This window comes from Ranitomeya variabilis, chromosome 1 (genome assembly GCF_051348905.1).
Source record: "Ranitomeya variabilis isolate aRanVar5 chromosome 1, aRanVar5.hap1, whole genome shotgun sequence".
Classification (NCBI taxonomy): Eukaryota; Metazoa; Chordata; class Amphibia; order Anura; family Dendrobatidae; genus Ranitomeya; species Ranitomeya variabilis.
In genome coordinates, this window is record NC_135232.1 from 282,027,457 (window position 1) to 282,048,018 (window position 20,562).

At 44.5% G+C, this 20,562-nt stretch overlaps 1 protein-coding gene across 2 annotated transcripts in view; it reads left to right on the plus strand.

Moving 5' to 3' along the window:
* Positions 1 to 406: 406 nt before the first annotated feature.
* Positions 407 to 20,562, plus strand: part of SLC7A4 (solute carrier family 7 member 4) — a 54,931-nt gene continuing 34,775 nt past the window's right edge. Inside the window, exon 1 of one of the 2 annotated variants that reach the window (XM_077295022.1) lies at positions 407 to 801. The gene's annotated coding sequence lies outside the window, so the exon portion shown is untranslated. The remainder of the gene's footprint in view (positions 802 to 20,562) is intronic. The other variant, XM_077295032.1, reaches the window with a different exon arrangement.

Sequence of the window (20,562 nt, forward strand, 5' to 3'; positions counted from 1 at the left end):
GGTTTTTCACCACTGAAATAACAAAGAACCTAGACATGTTTGGTATCTGTGAACTCGTAAAGACCTGGAAAATCATAATGTCCGGTCAGTTTTAGCATTTAGTGAACATGGCAAAAAAAACAAAACATTGTGGAATTGCACTTTTTTTTCCAATTTTGCCCCACTTGGAATTTTCCCCGCATTTTCTAGCACACTATGTGGTTGAATCAATAGCTTAATTCAAAAGTTCAACTCGTCCTGCAAAAAAAACAATAATGAAAAAATAAAAAAAAGTTATGGCTCTGGGAAGAAGGGGGAGCAAAAAACGAAAAATGGCAGTGGGTGAAGGGGTTAAAGGGAGTCAAATGAATGGGGGGAGGGACACACCTAAGATCACTACATAGACATTGGTTTTTGTTGTGGAAAAATCCTCCACGTGTGCACATAGCCTAGGGGAGAACTATTCATATGATGCAGGGTTCTAATATATTCGCATAGATACATCAAGGGGAACCCTGGACCCTCTTGGTACAATGATGGGACAGATTTGTGGGCTCAGCACTTGGGCTGCTGACGGAGAGGGTTAAACCTCCTGGCGACGTCACTGGTGAGAGCAGCTCAGCTGATCGCTGTCACTTTAAGGTTCCAGGATCTGTCATCACAGCTCCGCCCTGATCTCCGTTCCCGGAGCCGCTTCCACGGTGCTGGGAAAGCCCTGAATAAAGAGCAGCTGTCGGCAGTGACCGGGCGGATGGCGGCGGCATGCACGGGACTGGCGGGGAGCCGCGACTCCGGGCTGCAGTGATGGCACAGCGGGGACAGGTGAGCAGCCCGGTGCACGGCCGTGGGAGCGGCCAAACCTGCAGCCGGCTGGGATGTGGTGTCAGTGCAGTGTGCCCTCACCCGCCGCCAGCCTGGTGCCATGTCTGCAGGGCTAAATAATGGATGATCCTCCCGGAGCATCTGCTCAGCCTGTGTGGGGGCAGCAGGATTACGGGGCTGCTAGGCACCGAGGAGCAATGGAGCCACAGGGTCTCCTCTTCCTCTGGAGGCCTGAGCCCCCTGGACGCCCACTGGGCTGGGGGTCCTCCTAGTAATGCTGTGACATGAGGAAGGACCAGAAAATATAAGAGATGCAGGTACAGTAGGTCCGAGGAAGGAAGAAGAACATAAGATATTCTGCGTAAGACTAAACACCAGACCCTACGGTGACCTAAGGAGGGCTGCGGTGCTGGAGCGAATGACACGGTGTAAGAAACGTGTAAGGCTACGTTCACATTTGCGCTGTGCGCCGCTGCGTCGGCGACGCAACGCACAACGCACACAAAAACGCAACAAAACGCATGCTAAAACGCTGCGTTTTGCGACGCATGCGTCCTTTTTTGCCGAAAGTTGGACGCAAAAAAAATGCAACTTGCTGCGTTTTCTGCGCCCAACGCTTGCGGCCAAAAAAACGCATGCGTCGTAAAACGCAGCACAACGCATGTCCATGCGCCCCCATGTTAAATATAGGGGCGCATGACGCATGCGGCGACGCTGCGGCGCCCGACGCTGTGGCGCCGAACGCTAATGGTAACGTTACCTAAGAAAGGTTCTATAACGGGTCGGACGGTCACATTGTACTTACAGTCCGGTCCGGTATGTAGGTGGGCAGGGCAGGATTCAGTTTATGGCCACGGTCACACGTTCAGTATTTGGTCAGTATTTTACCTCAGTATTTGTAAGTGAAAACCAAGAGAGGAACAGTCAGAGGAAAAGTATAATAGAAACATATGCACCACTTCTGCATTTATCACCCACTCCTGGCTGTGGCTTACAAATACTGCTGTAAATACTGAATGTGTGTACTTGGCATAAGAAAGTAGTCACAAGTCCTTGTTCCAACAAATATGTGAATAGTACCATTGTCTTTAGTGATTTGGATCAGGGCGTCATCAATAAAATGATAAAGCTTCTCCTATCCCTTGCAGTGTTATATTTGGATGGCGCGCGCGTGCCAGCCATGTGTTGTGCATCGTTTCTACTGACCCATAGACTTGTATTGGCTCTTGTCATCTGTGACACTGGAGAGATAAAGGATGTCTCCAAGATGTCTTGGATGGACACCACGTCATGAAAAAACATGCACATGTAAATAGCAGCATAGACTGTAATGATTACAGGGAGTATCCGTGAAAAGAAGAAACCCAGATAGAACACGTACGTGCCACACGTCTGACTGAGGCCTAACTTGTATTCTATTCACTGAAATCCCCGCTGTTTGTATGGATGAGTCCAGTGGGCGGTCCTACTAAGTGATTGACAGCTATCACTGCCTGTTATACAGGGCAGACTGTCACTCACTGAATAGGCCCGCCTACTGGATGAATAACATATACAAGTATACTGAAACCTTTCCTACAAAAAACTGTATATCGATCTGATCTGCTTCTCCTGCTCTATAACGGCCGGCCTGCTCATCAGGTGCCATTTTCAATAAAGCAGGATCTCGTGAAAATATCCATAGTGGTAAAGATTTGGTTATTATATGTACAGAAATCAGAACACTCCCAAGGAAAGAGACCTACATGGAAAGCCATGCCCCATATCCCATACTAGCTATGCCCCATAATGTTTGTCATTGATTTTTCGCATGCATTTGCGTGGTTTTGTATATTATCTTTTTATTTTTCTTTATGACCATAACTTTAATGCTAACATTCCTGAAAAGCTGTAGCCATGCAGCACATTTCTAACTATGGCCTGTTGTGCTTCTCGTGCTAAGTCAAGAAGTTGAAGGGCGATTTGAGAGGTCCATGCCAGGGCTGTACAGTCTGTAACCAAAGGTTCTTTTATTCTAAATTCTTCGCCCAATAAAAAGTAACACATTTAGGCTGTGTGCACACGTTCAGGATTTTTCGTGTTTTTTTTTTTTTTCGCTATAAAAACGCTTAAAAAAAGCATACATATGCATCCCATCATTTATAATGCATTCCGCAATTTTTGTGCATATGTTGCAGGTTATTTTCCGCGAAAACGCATCGCGGTAAAAAATGCAGCATGTTCATTAATTTTGCGTCTTTTTTTTTTTTTGTGGATTTCCCACTATATTATTGCATTGGGAACCTCCGGAAAAATTAGAGAGCAAAACATGAAAAAAATGTATGCAGATTTCTTGCAGAAAATGTCCGGTTTTGTTCAGGAAATTTCTGCAATGATTCCTGATGTGTGCACATAGCCTTACTGAATTAAAATGGTAACCTCACCAGATCACTGGAGTTTGTACTTTGTTTCGTTTTGTTTTTTAATAAATGTGGACCTCAGAATGGATCAACAGGACAGGATCAATCCACCTAAGTAATCTGCAGTACATGTGGCCACATTGTCTGGAAGGGGTTAAGGCAAGTATATGACCTACAGGATTAGGCACCACCAGTATGTTCTTTGAGGATTGCCTTAGACCAGGTGTGGGCATTTAGCTTCTGAGTGGCCACATGAGACCATGACTGTTGTGGAGGGCCGAACCACCGTATTGGTGATATCTTGCTGATCGGTGTGGCTCCACCCTTTGCGACCCACACTGATTAGCAAAGCAGGGAATGTTTGTCCCTGATGAGGCACCGTTATCTCCATTACATAATGGAGTGGCAGGTCAGATACCCGATCGCAGTTCGAGTTCTCTATGGCGCTACTGGGGGAAAAAGCCAGAATGGAAGACCACCAGCTCTGCAAGTGAGTATTTGCAGCTGGAGGCCGCTGACACCGATAACAGCTGATTGGCAGGGGTGTCACACCCCGACCGATCAGACTTTGATGACCTAACCTAAGGATAGGTCACCAATGTTAGTAAAATGGTGGACAACCTCTTTGAGTCTTTTGACTGGCCGCTATTGCTAATACATGTGACAATAGGGCTTATTATAGTAGCAGCTAATCAATTATTAACGCTGTTATTCAGCCTTGAGTATATAATAAGCAGAGCTGTACTGCGATCTCTGTTGCTCTCACATTCCTGCTCTTTTCCTTTCCTCTTCTCCGGCTTTCAATCCCTTCTGGTACTCTCTCTCACTTGCCTTCTTCCTTGGTTCTCCAGTGTCATGTGTGCATCTGACCTGCCTCTAAGGCTTGGGCCTACATGTCTATGCCAGTCAGATGTACACACCGATGGGTTGTGTTTGGTTTCCAGCACTTTGGCCACCCTAGTCCACAGGCTGTCCAGTCTGCCCTAGACCACTGCTTCCCCCTTGGCTATTACCTGGTGATGTCATTCACATCCACCATTTTTTAAATTCAATACTCTTGCCATAGTGGGAAGATTGATGAATGACCTCTAATTATCCACACGCACCCATAGTTCCCTCCGCTGTCTGACTCATCTGTTCTTTATTTACCTTCTTTATCGTCCACTTACTGAGGTTTTCCCTAGTGACTGGCAGACATGCAGATCAGTAACCAAGCCATGGAGTGTTCTGCAAACAGCATACACAATAGTACACTGCACACTACATTAAGGTTCATGCAATGCTATACACAATCACTTTAGTAATAAAATATATAATGGCATGTATCGAAAAATATAAAATGCTCCTCCACCTTGTAACTGCAACAACCAAGAAGGAAAAAGGAAACATTTTGGAAATAACAGGAAGGATTGACATGTTAATGATGTGCAAATTATGGAAAATTTGTAAACAAAATTCCCCAAACCTCTTGCTTGTATTGTGTGTGAGTGTCATGCACGTACTACCACGGCCTGTAGTGTCTCCGGACTGGGGTATCATGGGTCGGCAATTGCAAAGGGAGCTTCCTGCTGCGGACAGTGATGATTTCTGTGCATATAGTGTTTCAGAACATTGCTCAGATGGCCATTAATAACCTCATTGATGGCAGCCAAACAGTTAGTGTGTGTGTGTAGTGCTCAAACTGAATAAATTGAGATATTTTGAAAATGTTTTCCTTCTTATCATTAAAGAAGCCCTAAATTCTAAACTCTATTCTTCTCCTAACCCCTTTCTGCCCTCGGACGGATTAGTACGTCCGAGGGCAGATCCCCTGCTTTGATGCGGGCTCTGGCGGTGAGCCCGCATCAAAGCCGGGACATGTCAGCTGTTTTGAACAGCTGACATGTGCCCGCAATAGGCGCGGGTGGAATCGCGATCCACCTGCACCTATTAACTAGTTAAATGCCTCTGTCAATCTGACAGCAGCATATAACAAGCATATCTGGCCAGAAATGCGCGCACAGGTGATAGAGGGTCATCGGCGCGTCGGCTTTAGTGATGAGCAAGTATCCTCGTTGCTTGGGTTTTCCCGAGCACGCTCGGGTGGTCTCTGAGTACTTGTGACTGCGCGGAGATTCCATTTTTGTTGATGCAGCTGCATGATTTACAGCTGCTAGCCAATCTGAATACATGTGCGGGTTGCCTGGTTGCTAGGAAATCCCCACATGTAATCAATCTGTCTAGTAGCCGCAAATCATTCTGCTGCCTCGATGAAAACTAAATCTCCGAGCAGTCATAAATACTCGGAGATCACCAGAGCGTACTCGGGGAAAACCCGAGCAACGAGTATACTCACTCATTACTACTTGGCATGACAACCAGAGGTCTCCTTGAGACCTCTATGGTTGTTGATGCCGGATTGCTATGAGCGCCACTCAGTGGTCAGTGCTCATAGCAATGCTGTAATTCTACTACATAGAGATGATCTGAGCATCGCCTCTATGTAGCAGAGCCGATCAAGTTGTGGCAGCTTCTAGTCTCCCATGAAGGCTATTGAAGCATGGCAAAAGTGGAGAAAAAAAAGTTTTAAAAAATATGAAAAAAATGAACAATATATAAAAGTTCAAATCACCCCACTTTTTCCCCATTCAAAATAAAACCATAAAAAATTTTAAAAAAAATTATACATGTATGGCATCACCGCGTTCAGAATTGTCCGATCTATCAATAATAATAAAGAAAAAGTATTAACCCGATTGCTAAACGGCGTAGCGATTAAAAAAATTAAATAAATAAAAAACGCCAGAATTGCGTTTTTGGTCGCCACAACATTGCATTAAAATGCAATAACGGGCGATCAAAAGAACATATCTGCACCAAAATGGTATCATTAAATACGTCAGCTCGGCACGCAAAATATAAGCCCTCACCCAACCCCAGATCACGAAAAATGGAGACCGTACGTGTATTGGAAAAATGAGCAATTTTTTTCTTTACCACTTAGATAAAAAAGAACCAAGACATGTTTGGTGTCTATGAACTTTTAATGACCTGGAGAATCATAATGGCAGGTCAGTTTTAGCATTTAGTGAGCCTAGCAAAAAAAAACAAACAAAAAACAACTGTGGGATTGCACTTTTTTTGCAATTTCACCGCACTTGGGTTTTGTTTTTTTTTCCCCCGTTTTCTAGTACACGACCTGGTAAAAACAGTGGTTTCGTTCAAAAGTACAACTCGTCCTGCAAAAAATAAGCCCTCACATGGCCATATTGACGGAAAAATAAAAAGTCATGGCTCTGGAAAGGATGGGAGTGAAAAAAAAAAATGAAAATACCCTGGGTCATGAAGGGGTTAATACATCCTAGAACTGTTTGCCTTTTTTGCTGCTGCATCACACTGTTGACTCGTGCAGTCTGTGATCTATTAGTATACCCAAGTCTTTTTCACACGTGCTGTTGCTTAGTTCTATTCCTCCGATTCTCTAGATGTAATTTTTGTTTTTCTTGCCCAGATGTAGAATCTTGCTTTTCTCCCTGTTAAATACCATACGATTGTTCAATCTAATCTAGATCCTTCTGAATCTTTTGTCTTCTCTAGTGTTGGCTATCCCTCCTAGCTTCGTCTGCAAATGTGATTGTTTACCTTCAGTTCCCTTATCTAGATCATTTATAAAAAAAAAATATTGAACAACACTGAGGCCAAGACGTAGCCTTGAGGTACTTCACTTGAAACACCCTTCCAATTGAATGTGCAACCGTTTATTACCACTCTGAGTACGATCACCTAGCCGGTTATGAATCTGGATCGTCCCCCATAGGGCAGTGGGTACTCGGTACCGGGTCCTTCGGTTCTCAAGGGGGATGTTATGGTGGCTGACCCGGTCCGTGGCCCTCGGGAGGTCCATTGTAAAAGGGGAAAGGTCTTTAAAGGGGAAATGTTCGTGACGCCACCTGTGGTATTCGGTCAGGGTGACCGACGCTGCTTAAGGGTCCGCTGGGGTGATGTTATGGCAGCTAGATGGTATACCTTCCCACAGGTGAAGTATGTCCCCAGGGCTTCCCAATGTGTAGATGGTGGATGGTGTAAGGCGCAGTGAAGAACGAGGACACAAGGTTGCAGTCTCTTTACCTTTTACTGAAGGCTTCAGCATCCACAGTCCAGAGCATCAGATCACAGGGCAGGCAGAGTCCGGCCGGTTTGGAGGCAAATCCAGAGTCCCCTTATCCAGGTGGAAATCAGTAGCCTTCCTCTAGTGCTTGGGTGTTGTAGTACCTTACTGCTAAGCGTCTCATAAGGTCCTCACAACTATTGTAGATGTTGTGTGTCTCTCTCTGTCCCCCAGATGGATAGGACAAACCCGTATGATTGGTGGCCTGAGGCTTTTTACAGGGACTCTAGCACGCCCCAGCCCCCACAAGTTGCCACCATGTCTCCTGGGTATAGGGCAGATCAGTAACTTGAAATTAGCTGTCCTGCCGGTCTCTGGAGCAAGGCATAAAGGGCTGTTGCTCCCTCGGTGTTCCGGCTACCGGATCCTGCGCCTCAGGAGGCAGCCTGTGTAGGGCAGAACTCTTTTTGGTTTCCTCTCCTTTTGCTAAGACTTCGTTTCTCACCCTCTACAATACAGTTCGCTGTTCGTGTCTCTTTCTTAGGATGCTGCTGCACGTGGGGCAGGCGCAGCTCCGTGGCTTACTGTCTAGGCCTCTGACAGGATCCTACCCCTGTCAGGGACCAACTACCTGAGCAGAGCTCAGATAGCAGCTCACTGGGTGAAGCCCAGCCAGCTTCTGTCTCACTTCCTATCCAGACCACCAGTTTTACCTAATTGTGAAGAGTGCCCTAATAAATAGGAGCATAGCTCCCCCTGGTGGACTGGAGTATGAAGTGTGTTGCATGGTTTGTGATACCTGGTAAAGAGATCTCCTTTATTGCCTTCAAATGTAACATCACACCCACTAGAGGAGAATATTACTGCAACAACCAGGATCCTGGGGTGCTGCAAATCTACTTAACCGTAGCCTTGTCAATCCTATACTTTTAATAAGAATAGTATGAGATATTTATAAAAATACTTTTAAGTCAAAATATACTATACCGCATTTCCCTAATCCACCCAGTCAGTGATTCTATTATAGAAGGAAATTAGATTAGCCTGGCATGATTTGTTTGCTATAAACCCAAGCTGGGTTTGGTTAATTACTGTATTCTTATCCAAGTACTTACATACATGCTGTTTAATAATTTGTTGAAAGATCTTTCCTAGTATAGAAGGAAAGCTTATTGACCTGTAATTTCCTGAATTTCCTGGCTCCATCTTCTTTCCTTTTTTTTTTTTTTTTTTTGAAGATGGAGACATTTGCCCTTCACCAATATTTTGGGACTCCTCCTTTTCTCCAGGATTTTTCAAAAATTCTTGCTAGTGGTTCTGCAATTTCCTCTGGTATATCTTTCAGTATCCTAGAATGTAATTCATCTGGTTCCCTCACCATCTCTCTATTTATGGATAGAGTGGATTATTTTGTTCTTTCAATAGAACAGTGAAGATCAGTGCATAATACAACTGCTTTCTTAGAAAACACAGATGCAAAATAGGAATTTTAAAATTTCGGCATCTTGACATCATTTTTGACCACTTCTTTCACCCTTTTCATCCTGTAAAAAATCCTATAGCATCTTTGACGTTTCTTTTGCTGTTGACATCGTTACTGGATTTAGCTCTTCTAACACTTGCCCTGGATTTCCTACAGACAGCATTATATTCTTCTTTAGATATGCCCCATTGTTTCCACTTAACCTTTTCACAACCTTGGGGTATTCCGTTTTTGCGTTTCTGTTTTTTGCTTCCTGTCTTCCCAGAGCCATAAGTTGTTGTTTTTTTTGTTTGTTATTGTTTGTTTTAATTATTTTGCTGTCAATATGGCCGAGTGAGGGCTTGATTTTTGCGAGATTAGTTGTACTTTTGAACATCATTGGTTTTACCATATCGTGTACTTAAAAACGGGAAACAAATTCAAAGTGCGGTGAAATTGCAAAACAAGTTTAATATAAATATATAAATATATATATATATATATATATATATATATATATATATATATATATATATATATATATATATATATACATACATATATATACACATTTATTTTCAATGTTCACATGATGCCAAGACTGACCTTTCACAGTAATTCTCCATGTTAGGCCGGTTTCACACATCAGTGGCTCCGGTACGTGTAGTGACAGTTTTCTCACGTACCGGAGACACTGACACACGTAGACCCATTCAAATGAATGGGTCTATGCACATGCCTGCGTGTTTTCACGGACCATGTGTCCGTGTGCAAAACACGGAGACATGTCCGTTTTTCTCCGGCAGCACGGTCCGCAAAGCGTCCCGCACACGGAGAACAGTGTGCACTCTCCTCCGTGTGCACGTACCACCCACAGGAGAAACAGCGCTACTGTAAGCGCTATCCCCCCTGCGTGTGGTGCTAAAGGCGGCATTCATCCCTTCTGTCCTGCTCGGCTGAAAGCAGCGCTTGCAGAACAGAAGAGATAAAAAATGACTTTTTTTTTTTTTTTCTTTAAAAATAAAGTTTGGGGGTCACCTCCCACACCCCCTGTGCGCCCGCCCGCTTGCAGAGGAATACTCACCCAGCTCCCGCGACACCTCCTCTCAGCGCCGGCTGCTTGTCCTGTGTGAGCGGTCATGTGGTACCGCTCATTAGTGATGAATATGCAGCTCCACCTCCCATAGGGGTGGAGCCGCATATTCATCACTGTAATGAGCGGTACCATGTGACCGCTCACACAGGACAAGCTGCCGGCGCTGAGAGGAGGCATCGCGGGAGCTGGGTGAGTATTTTAATGCGGGCGGGTGCACAGGGGGTGGGAGGCAGGAGGTGACCATGAACTTTATTTTAAACACAAAAAAAATAACAAAACCTTGATTTTCCATTCCTTCTCTCCAGCGAACGCTGCTGGGGAGAAGGAATGAATGCCGGCTTCAGCACCAGAAGCAGGGGACAGCGCTTAACTCTAGCGCTTTCTCCTGCACGGTCCGTGTGGTCCTCAGTCGGCACACGGGCCGCACACGGCTGCTGCACGTGTGCCACACTGATGTGCCACGTGAGCACACGGATAACTCCGGTACCGATTTTTCCGGTACCGGAATTATCTGGACTTGTGAGACTGGCCTAATTATGAGTACGTAGATGTCAAACATGTATAGGGTCTGTTTATTTTAAGTGGTGGAAAAAAATTCCCAAAATGCCATTTTTCGAGATGGGTAGCGTTTCCATTTTTTGGGATCTGGGGCTGGGTCAGGACTTTTTTTTTTTTTTTTCTTTCTTTGCATACTGATCTGATGCTTTTGTTGATACCAATTTGGTGTAGATATGATGTTGTGATCGCCTGTTATTGCATTTTATTGTGATGTTACGGCAACCAAAAAAAGTAATTCTGGCGTGTTTTTTTTTTTTTTTTTTTTTTTTTTTTTTTCTCGTTACGCCGTTTACAGATTGGATTAATTTTATTTTGATCAGGCATTTCTGAACGCGGTGATAACAACAAATATGTGTATTTATTTATTGTTTTAGTTTTACTTTATATTTGCTTTTCACTGGCTTCAATGTCTCCATGGGAGACAAAAAGTTGCAATGTGTAGCTAAAATGCTTATCTGATATGAGCGCTGGCCACACGGCGGCGCTCATAGCAATCCAGCAATCGCCGATGGAGGGAAGCGGTGTTCTGCAAAACCTGGGGTGTCATGTCAACCCATCGGCGACCCGCGGTCATGTGAAACGGTCGCCAATGGGTGCGGTTTGTGACACCAGAGATTGACAGCAGCACATATTAACAGCTGTGGGTGGATTGTGACTCCACCCGTGACTGTTGGGGCACATGTCGGCTGAAATCAGCTGACGTGCTGTAAAACATGTGGGCGCCGAGCAGCTCATTCATCAGTGGTTCTCATCCTGGACGGTTGCATCTTGGCACCATCCAGGTTGAGAACTATTTATCCCCAGACAAGGATTACAGCATGGGACAAAACGTTGGACAAGTGAGGGATATGGTTGTTTGCTTTTGTTTTTTACAGATGAGGGATTCAGTGGACATTAAATAAGTATTAGACAAAAGAAAGAAAAAAAGCCAGCTCACCGTTTCCAACGGAGCACGGAACTTGATCCTGATGAGATATGCGACAATAGAAAAAAATGATGTTCCAGCTCCAACTTGGTAAAATGAAAAACTTTAATGAAAACATTAAAAGCAAAAAGCACAGATGCTCCATACAGACAACACCATGACGCCAGTGAGTGAAGCAACGCTATTCGACCGTGCTGCGGGGTTTGACAGCCCGCAGCACGGTCGAAACGCGTTGCTTCACTCACTGGCGTCATGGTGTTGTCTCTATGGAGCATCTGTGCTTTTTGCTTTTAATGTTTTCATTAAAGTTTTTCATTTTACCAAGTTGGAGCTGGAACATCGTTTTTTCCTATTAAATAAGTATAACTGTGCTTATTATTAAATAAAAAAGGAAAACTGTTTTGTTTTTATTTCAAATAAAATGCTTTTATACTTGTTGTGTCTATTTACAATACAACTGTAGGATTAGTAATGGATAGGTCTCTTGTAGACGCCTCTCTATTACTAAGCCGTGGACTTGATGTCACCGGACAATACAAAGGGGACATGAACCCCACTTCCTACCTACAGAGGGCAAGTGGGAAGAGCTGGCCAAAATGCCAGAATTGGCAAATTTTAATAGATATGCCTTTTCTGGGTAGCTGCAGCTGCTATTTTTAGGCTGGGGGGGGGGGGGCAATGGACAGCTGTCTGCTTTTGCAAGGCTGGTTGTCAAAAATGGAGGGAGAGCCCATGCTTTTTTTTTTTTTTTTAAATAATTTAAAATAATTATTCAAACAATTAAAAGCATGGGGACCCCCTCTATTTTTGATAGCCAACCTTTCTAAAGCTGAGAGTTGCAGCCCGTTTTGCCTGGCTGGTTATCAAAAATGCAGGGGAACCCATACCGGGTGTTTTTGTTTTTATTTATAGCTCAGATGGCGGTTGATGAATACTCCCATCAGCCGCTGCCTGCTATTTATCAGTTGAATACAACTCTCCGAATGTCATCAGTGTGCACGTGAGATGTCAGTGTTATGTATTTTGCAGCAGGGATCCAGCTGTCAGTTAGAATGATGTCAGAGGTCCCGCCCTGTCGACAGCGGAGTGGAAAAGAAGCCTCTGCTCTGCAGACGTGACATTGGCAGAGGCTTCTGAATCCCCGGTAGAAGCGGTCATAGTGCTCTGTGCTGGGGAAGAACTGCGCCGGGCACAACAGTCAGGTAAGTTGCAATTACTTGCCTGTTGGTGCTTAAGCACATTTTTTTTTTGTGAAGTCCTGGATATCCCCTTTTAATACAGCAAGAAAACTGTCCTTCTGACAAGATTTTAGCACCACCATATTGTGACCTAGTCATTTTGGGACCAAGTAGTTGGACCCCCAAAGATGAGTACCGTATATACTCGAGTATAAGCCGAGATTTTCAGCCCACTTTTTTGGGCTGAAAGTCCTCCTCTCGGCTTATACTCGAGTCATACCCAGGGGTCAGCAGGGGAGGGGGAGCGGGGGCTGTCTAATAATACTCACCTGCTCCTGGCGCGGTCCCTGCAGGTCTCTGCTTCCCGGCGCTACAGTTTCTTCCTGTAGTGAGCGGTCACATGGTACCGCTCATTACAGTAATGAATATGCAGCTCCACCTCCCATAGGGGTGGTGCCGCATATTCATTACTGTAATGAGCGGTAACGGTGACCACTCACTACAGGAAGAAAATGCGGCGCCGGGGAACAGACGTGCAGCGACCGCGCCAGGAGCAGGTGAGTATAACGGGGGCAGTGCGCGATATTCACCTGCTCCTCGTTCCACCGTCGGCGCTGCTGTGTCTTCCGCACTGATGCTCAGGTCAGAGGGCGCAGTGACGCGAGTAGTGCATGTCGCTCTCTTCCTGAACGTCGGTGCAGAGGATGGGAAGATACAGCGGCGGTCAGCGGTGGAACGGGGAGCAGGTGACTATAGCAAGTGCCGTGGGCCGGAGAGGTGAGTACAGGGCCGGACTGGGACTAAAATTCAGCCCTGGCATTTGAAGTGACACAGGCCCACTTGTCACATGGTGACTGTATAATATCTTTGTACACTTGTAGGCTACAAGAAGTGAGGGGAGTGTAACACGACTATATAACATATAATTACAGCTGTATCCAGCATTACAGCTCAGCCCCCATAGAATGTAATGCAGCCAGCCTCCATAGAATGTAATACAGCCAGCCCCCATAGAATGTAATACAGCACAGCCCCCATAGAATGTAATACAGCACAGCCCCCATAGAATGTAATGCAGCACAGCCCCCATAGAATGTAATGCAGCACAGCCCCCATAGAATGTAATGCAGCACAGCCCCCATAGAATGTAATGCAGCCCAGCCCCCATAGAATGTAATGCAGCCCAGCCCCCATAGAATGTAATGCAGCCCAGCCCCCATAGAATGTAATGCAGCCCAGCCCCCATAGAATGTAATGCAGCCCAGCCCCCATAGAATGTAATGCAGCCCAGCCCCCATAGAATGTAATGCAGCCCAGCCCCCATAGAATGTAATGCAGCCCAGCCCCCATAGAATGTAATGCAGCCCAGCCCCCATAGAATGTAATGCAGCCCAGCCCCCATAGAATGTAATGCAGCACAGCCCCCATAGAATGTAATGCAGCACAGCCCCCATAGAATGTAATGCAGCACAGCCCCCATAGAATGTAATGCAGCACAGCCCCCATAGAATGTAATGCAGCACAGCCCCCATAGAATGTAATGCAGCACAGACCCATAGAATATAATGCAGCACAGGCCCATAGAATGGAATGCAGCACAGCCCCATAGAATATAATGCAGCACAGGCCCCCCCCCCCCCCCCCCCCATAGCTCCACTATCCAGCCATCACTCATTGATAAAAAAAAAACAAAAAACACTCTACTCACCTTTCCTCTTGCCCCGCGCTGCTCTGGCTCTGGTCTCACTCTCAGCAGTCGCAGTCTGCCCGCCCGGTCACACAGCAGGTGCGCGATGATATGACGTCATCGCACACACGCAGTGTCAGCGGCAGGCAGAGCGGGGAATGATGGGAGAGGAAGCGTCAGCAGATGCTCTCTCCTCCATCATTGCATTCAACTGTACCGGCGTCTATGACGCCGGTATAGTTGAATGCGGGGTCGGGAGTGCGCCGACAGCGGGGAGAGTGTGCCGACAGCGGCACACTCGAGCGGCCCACTACTGCCACCGACCCTTCTGGCATTTGCCAGAACTGCCCGATGGCCAGTCCGGCCCTGGGTGAGTATGTAATTTTTTTATTTTTTTAATCGCAGCAACAGCATATGGGGCAAATATCTGTATGGGGCATCTGTATGGGGCCATGTGCAGCATGATATGGGGGCAAATGTCTGTATGGAGCATCTTATGGGGTCATAATCAACATTTGTGCAGCATCATATGGGGCATATTTTAATATGGAGCATCTTATGGAGCCCATCATAAACTGTATAGAGCATTATATGGGGCTCCTGATTCAATATGGATATTCAAAAACACTTAAACTACTGATGTCTCAATTAATTTTACTTTTATTGGTATCTATTTTTATTTTTGACATTTACCGGTAGCTGCTGCATTTTCCACCCTAGGCTTATACTCGAGTCATTAAGTTTTCCCAGTTTTTTGTGGCAAAATTAGGGGGGTCGGCTTATACTCGGGTCGGCTTATACTCGAGTATATACGGTAAGTTATTTTCTAATTCTGAAGGCACCTCAGGTAGAAGATGGTTAAACCTGGGTGCTTTTTCTTGAATCGGCCAATCATCTAATGTGTATGGGAAAAGGGCCAAACCTACCAATTCTAGATAGGTGTGTATGTATATATATATATATATATATATAATATATTACAGACCAAAAGTTTGGACACACCTTCTCATTTAAAGATTTTTTTTGTATTTTCATGACTATGAAAATTGTACATTCACACTGAAGGCATCAAACCTATGAATTAACACATGTGGAATTATATACTTAACAAAAAAGTGTACAACAACTGAAAATATGTCTTACATTCTGGGTTCTTCAAAGTAGCCACCTTTTGCTTTGATGACTGCTTTGCACACTCTTGGCATTCTCTTGATGAGCTTCAAGAGGTAGTCACTGGGAATGGTCTTCCAACAATCTTGAAGGAGTTCCCAGAGATGCTTAGCACTTGTTGGCCCTTTTGCCTTCACTCTGTGGTCCAGCTCACCCCAAACCATCTCGATTGGGTTCAGGTCTGGTGTCTGTGGAGGCCAGGTCATCTGGTGTAGCACACCATCACTCTCCTTCTTGGTCAAATAGCCCTTACACAGCCTGGAGGTGTGTTTGGGGTCACTGTCCTATTGAAAAATAAATGATGGTCCAACTAAACGCAAACCGGATGGAATAGCATGCCGCTGCAAGATGCTGTGGTAGCCATGCTGGTTCAGTATGCCATCAATTTTGAATAAATCCCCAACAGTGTCACCAGCAAAGCACCCCCACACCATCACACCTCCTCCTCCATGCTTCACGGTGGGAACCAGGCATATTGAGTCCATCCGTTCACCTTTTCTGCGTCACACAAAGACACGGTGGTTAGAACCAAAGATCTCAAATTTGGACTCATCAGACCAAAGCACAGATTTCCACTGGTCTAATGTCCATTCCTTGTGTTCTATAGCCCAAACAAGTCTCTTCTGCTTGTTGCCTGTCCTTAGCAGTGGTTTCCTAGCAGCTATTTTACCATGAAGGCCTGCTGCACAAAGTCTCCTCTTAACAGTTGTTGTAGAGATGTGTCTGCTGCTAGAACTCTGTGTGGCATTGACCTGGTCTCTAATCTGAGCTGCTGTTAACCTGTGATTTCTGAGGCTGATGGCTTGGATAAACTTATCCTCAGAAGCAGAGGTGACTCTTGGTCTTCCTTTTCTGGGGTGGTCCTCATGTGAGCCAATGTCTTTGTAGCACTTGATGGTTTTTGCCACTGCACTTGGGGACACTTTCAAAGTTTGCCCAATTTTTCGGACTGACTTACCTTCATTTCTTAAAGTAATGATGGCCACTCATTTTTCTTTACTTAGCTGTTTTTTTCTTGCCTTAATACAAATTCTAACAGTCTATTCAGTAGGACTATCAGCTGTGTATCCACCAGTCTTTTGCACAACACAACTGATGGTTCCAACCCCATTTATAAGACAAGAAATCCCACTTATTAAACCTGACATGGCACACCTGTGAAGTGAAAACCATTCCCAGTGACTACCTCTTGAAGCTCATCAAGAGAATGCCAAGAGTGTGCAAAGCAGTCATCAAAGCAAAAGGTGGCTACTTTAAAGAACCTAGAATATAAGACATAATTTCAGTTGTTTTACACTTTTTTGTTAAGTATATAATTCCACATGTGTTAATTCATAGTTTTGATGCCTTCAGTGTGAATGTACAATTTTCAGTCATGAAAATACAGAAAAATCTTTAAATGAGAAGGCGTGTCCAAAATTTTTGTCTGTACTGTGTGTGTATGTATGTGTGTGTATATGTATATGTGTATGTGTGTGTATATATATATATATATATATATATATATATATATATATAATAATTTATTTATTTTCGCATCTGGAGGGCGGTAATGTCAAGATGGGGGCAGGCATGCGGCGCTGTTGTTGGCTAATGGCATCCTGTTATCTAATGACTTTTTCATCAGGGGACTCATGTGCTTGACGCCTTCGCTTATATGCATTGGTTTTTGTCCCAACGATGCTGTTGCTCTTCAAGACTCTGATTTGCCCTTTGTTGTCTTCGACGTTGTGCTTTTACTGCTTTCCTTTCATTGTCCTTGGCTTACTTTTTATGGGGAGCCTTTTTGGAGTTGATATTTGCTTTTTAAAGGGGTTTTCCCACAAGCAAAAGTTAATTTGAAAAATTGTCTGTGTCTGACCGTGTACCGATCATACCACAGCTCCTGGGCAGGGGAGGAAGCAAAAGACATTGTCAGCAATACTGACATTACAGCAGGAGATCGCAGAGGATACATTTTGTGAGGTAAAATATTTTTTTAAAAACAGTCAGTGAAATATTTTACCTCACAAAATGAATCCACTGTGATCCCCTGCTGTAATGTCAGTGTTGTCTTTTGTTTTCTCCCCTGCCCAGGAGACGTGGTATGCTCCATACACGGTTAGACAGTCAATTTTTAAAATGAACTCTCGTTCGTGGGAAAACCCCTTTATTGTGACCGGCTTCCTCTGCCTGTAGACATGTCGCGCATCTGCCGCCGGGATCAGCGGAATGATTCGCTGCACCTGCACGTAATTCGCGCAGTAAATCAGACCGCTGCCATATTTGTGCAGACAGATGGCGGCGGTCACATTAAAACTGCGCATGCGCTCCTCCTGTACAAAGATGGCGGCAGTCAGTGAATCACTCGGCTGATCCCAGTGGCAGCGTGCTCACGACTGTGTTCCGCTGGTGGTACCGAGCAATAGGTTGGTACCAGCAGCAGTTTCCATATTGAGACACGCATCACATGGGTGTCCCAATATGGCGGTCGTTGAACCTCCTCCACTTGGAATTCTCGGATACGGTGGCTTTTTTTTTTTTTTGGCTGCCTAAGGCAAAAATTCATATAGAGCCCCCCCACCACAGTTCAAAATAAACCTGCAGTGAATAAATGCAAATGTATTATTGCTTTTGGGGTTTTGTTTTTAAAGTATTCAGTGTATGGCAAAGTGACCTGTGACTATGATTCTCTTGGTCAGTGCAAATACGAGAGAACAAATTTTCAGTTTTTTTCTTTTTTTTGCGTGTAATAATAAAACAATATCTATGGTTTGTGATGACTTTTTTTTTAAGTTCTATTACATTTTTATTGTAAGGTTTTGTGTTTTGTTTTTTTTTGTTTGTTTTCTTTTTCCATGGGAAGTTGACATTTTTACTGATTTCCAATTTGGGGTACGTATGACATTTTTATTATAAAAAATAAAAAAAAGTTTGACAGACTGTGCTTGCAATGTCAAATTGGCACTCACCATATAAATTAGCATCTGATAAACCTCCCATAACTTCTCTATTTTTCTGTCTACTTGTTTATTTTTTTTTTCACCCATGCTATTTTTATTGATATAATTTTGGGTCAGATCCCATGTTTTGATAATCTCTTATTACATTTTCTTCTGTTGTTATGGCAGCCTAGAAGCTGTAATTCTGGTACTTTGACTTTTGTTTTTCTTCACATTACACTGTTTACCGGTTCCCTGAAAATTGCCCACAGGAAAATTGCCCACATGAAAAATGCCCACAGGAAAATTCCCCACACGGAAAATTGCCAATTACAGCATCACAACAGTTTCAGATCTATGATATTTCAGGTGCAAGGTGAGGATGTTCACATAATATGTGATCAACTTGTGATTTATAGTTGACCTAGTGCAAAACTGCAAAAATGAAGATCTGTGGTTTGCAGCAGTCTGTCATTCTCAGCAATAGATAGATCTAGTCTGCTCTCTTCCCTCACTGATTCTGCCTTACTCCTCCCACCAGCCCAGAACAGCAGCACATGCAGAACCAGCAGCAGTGTGATCCAGAGGAGCCATCACTGCTATCAGTACCCACAAAAGTATCACTGCTGCTGGCAGAGATATTTGGTCCTGGAAGCCCAGAAGGCACAGCAGAAAGGTGAGATTCTGTCACTTCTACCACTTTGTGTTCTTGCTGAGAATGTATGATGTGCTTTTGCAGTGGAGTCCGATGGGCCCCAGTGCGAAACTTGGCCCTTCTCCCCCCCCCCCCCCCCCACACACACACACATTGGTCAGATGTATGGGCCCCTGTAGTGTTCTAAATTCTATAAAGACGTATGAATTGCCCCCCTCCCCCTTCATTATGTAGTAATGTCCCCCATACTGGTATATATGCCCATCATCCTGGTGAATATGTCTGCATCCTGGTATATATGTCCTAATGCTGGTATATATGGTCCCCATCCTAGTATGTATGGTCCACATGATCTCCATCCTGGTATTTATGCCCCCTTTCTGGTATATATGTCCCTATCCTGGTTTACATGGTCCCCAATCCTAGTGTATATGTGTCCCCATTCTGACCCTAATGCATAATTAAACACAATAAGGGTATGTGCACACGATGCAGATTTAGTGCAGAATTGGTGCAGAACTGCAGCAGATTTTTCTGCTGCAGAAACGCTGCAGAACTGCACTGTGATTTACAGTACAATGTAAATCAATGTGAAAAAAAAAGCTGTGCACATGGTGCAGAAAAATCTGCGCAGAAACGCTGCAGATTTCAAAGAAGTGCATGTCACTTCTTTTGTGCGTTTCTGCAGCGTTTCTGCACCCCTCCATTAATAGAAATCTGCAGTGGTAAAATCTGCATAAAAAACGCACAAAAAATGCACTAAAAACGCATAAAAAATGCACCTGCGGATTCTGCCAGGAGATGCAGATTTAGTGCAGAAAATTCTGCACCACATTTCCTACGTGTGCACATAGCCTAGGATTGGGGACCACGTAAACCAGGATAGGGACATATATACCAGAAAGTGGGCATAAATACCAGGATGGAGATCATGTGGACCATACATACTAGGATGGGGACCATATATACCAGCATTAGGACATATATACCAGGATGCAGACATATTCACCAGGATGATGGGCATATATACCAGTATGGGGGACATTACTACATAATGAAGGGGGAGGGGGGGGCAATTCATAAGTCTTTATAGAATTTAGAACACTACAGGGGCCCATACATCTGACCAACGTGTGTGAGGGGGGTAAGGGCCAAATTTCGCACTGGGGCCCATCGGACTCCTCTGCAAAAGCATGTCATACATTCTCAGCAAGAACACAAAGTGGTACAAGTGACAGAATCTCACCTTTCTGCTGTGCCTTCTGGGCTTCCAGGACCAAATATCTCTGCCAGCAGCAGTGATACTTTTGTGAGCACTGATAGCAGTGATGGCTCCTCTGGATCACACTGCTGCTGGTTCTGCATGTGCTGCTGCTCTGGGCTGGTGGGAGGAGTAAGGCAGAATCAGTGATTGAGTGATTGAGAATGACAGACTGCTGCAAACCACAGATCATCATTTTTGCAGTTTTGCACTAGGTCAACTGTAAATCACAAGTTGATCACATATTATGTGAACATCCTCACCTTGCACCTGAAATATAGATCTGAAACTTTTGTGATGCTGTAATTGCCAATTTTCCGTGTGGGGAATTTTCCGTGTGGGGCATGTTTCCTGTGGGCAAT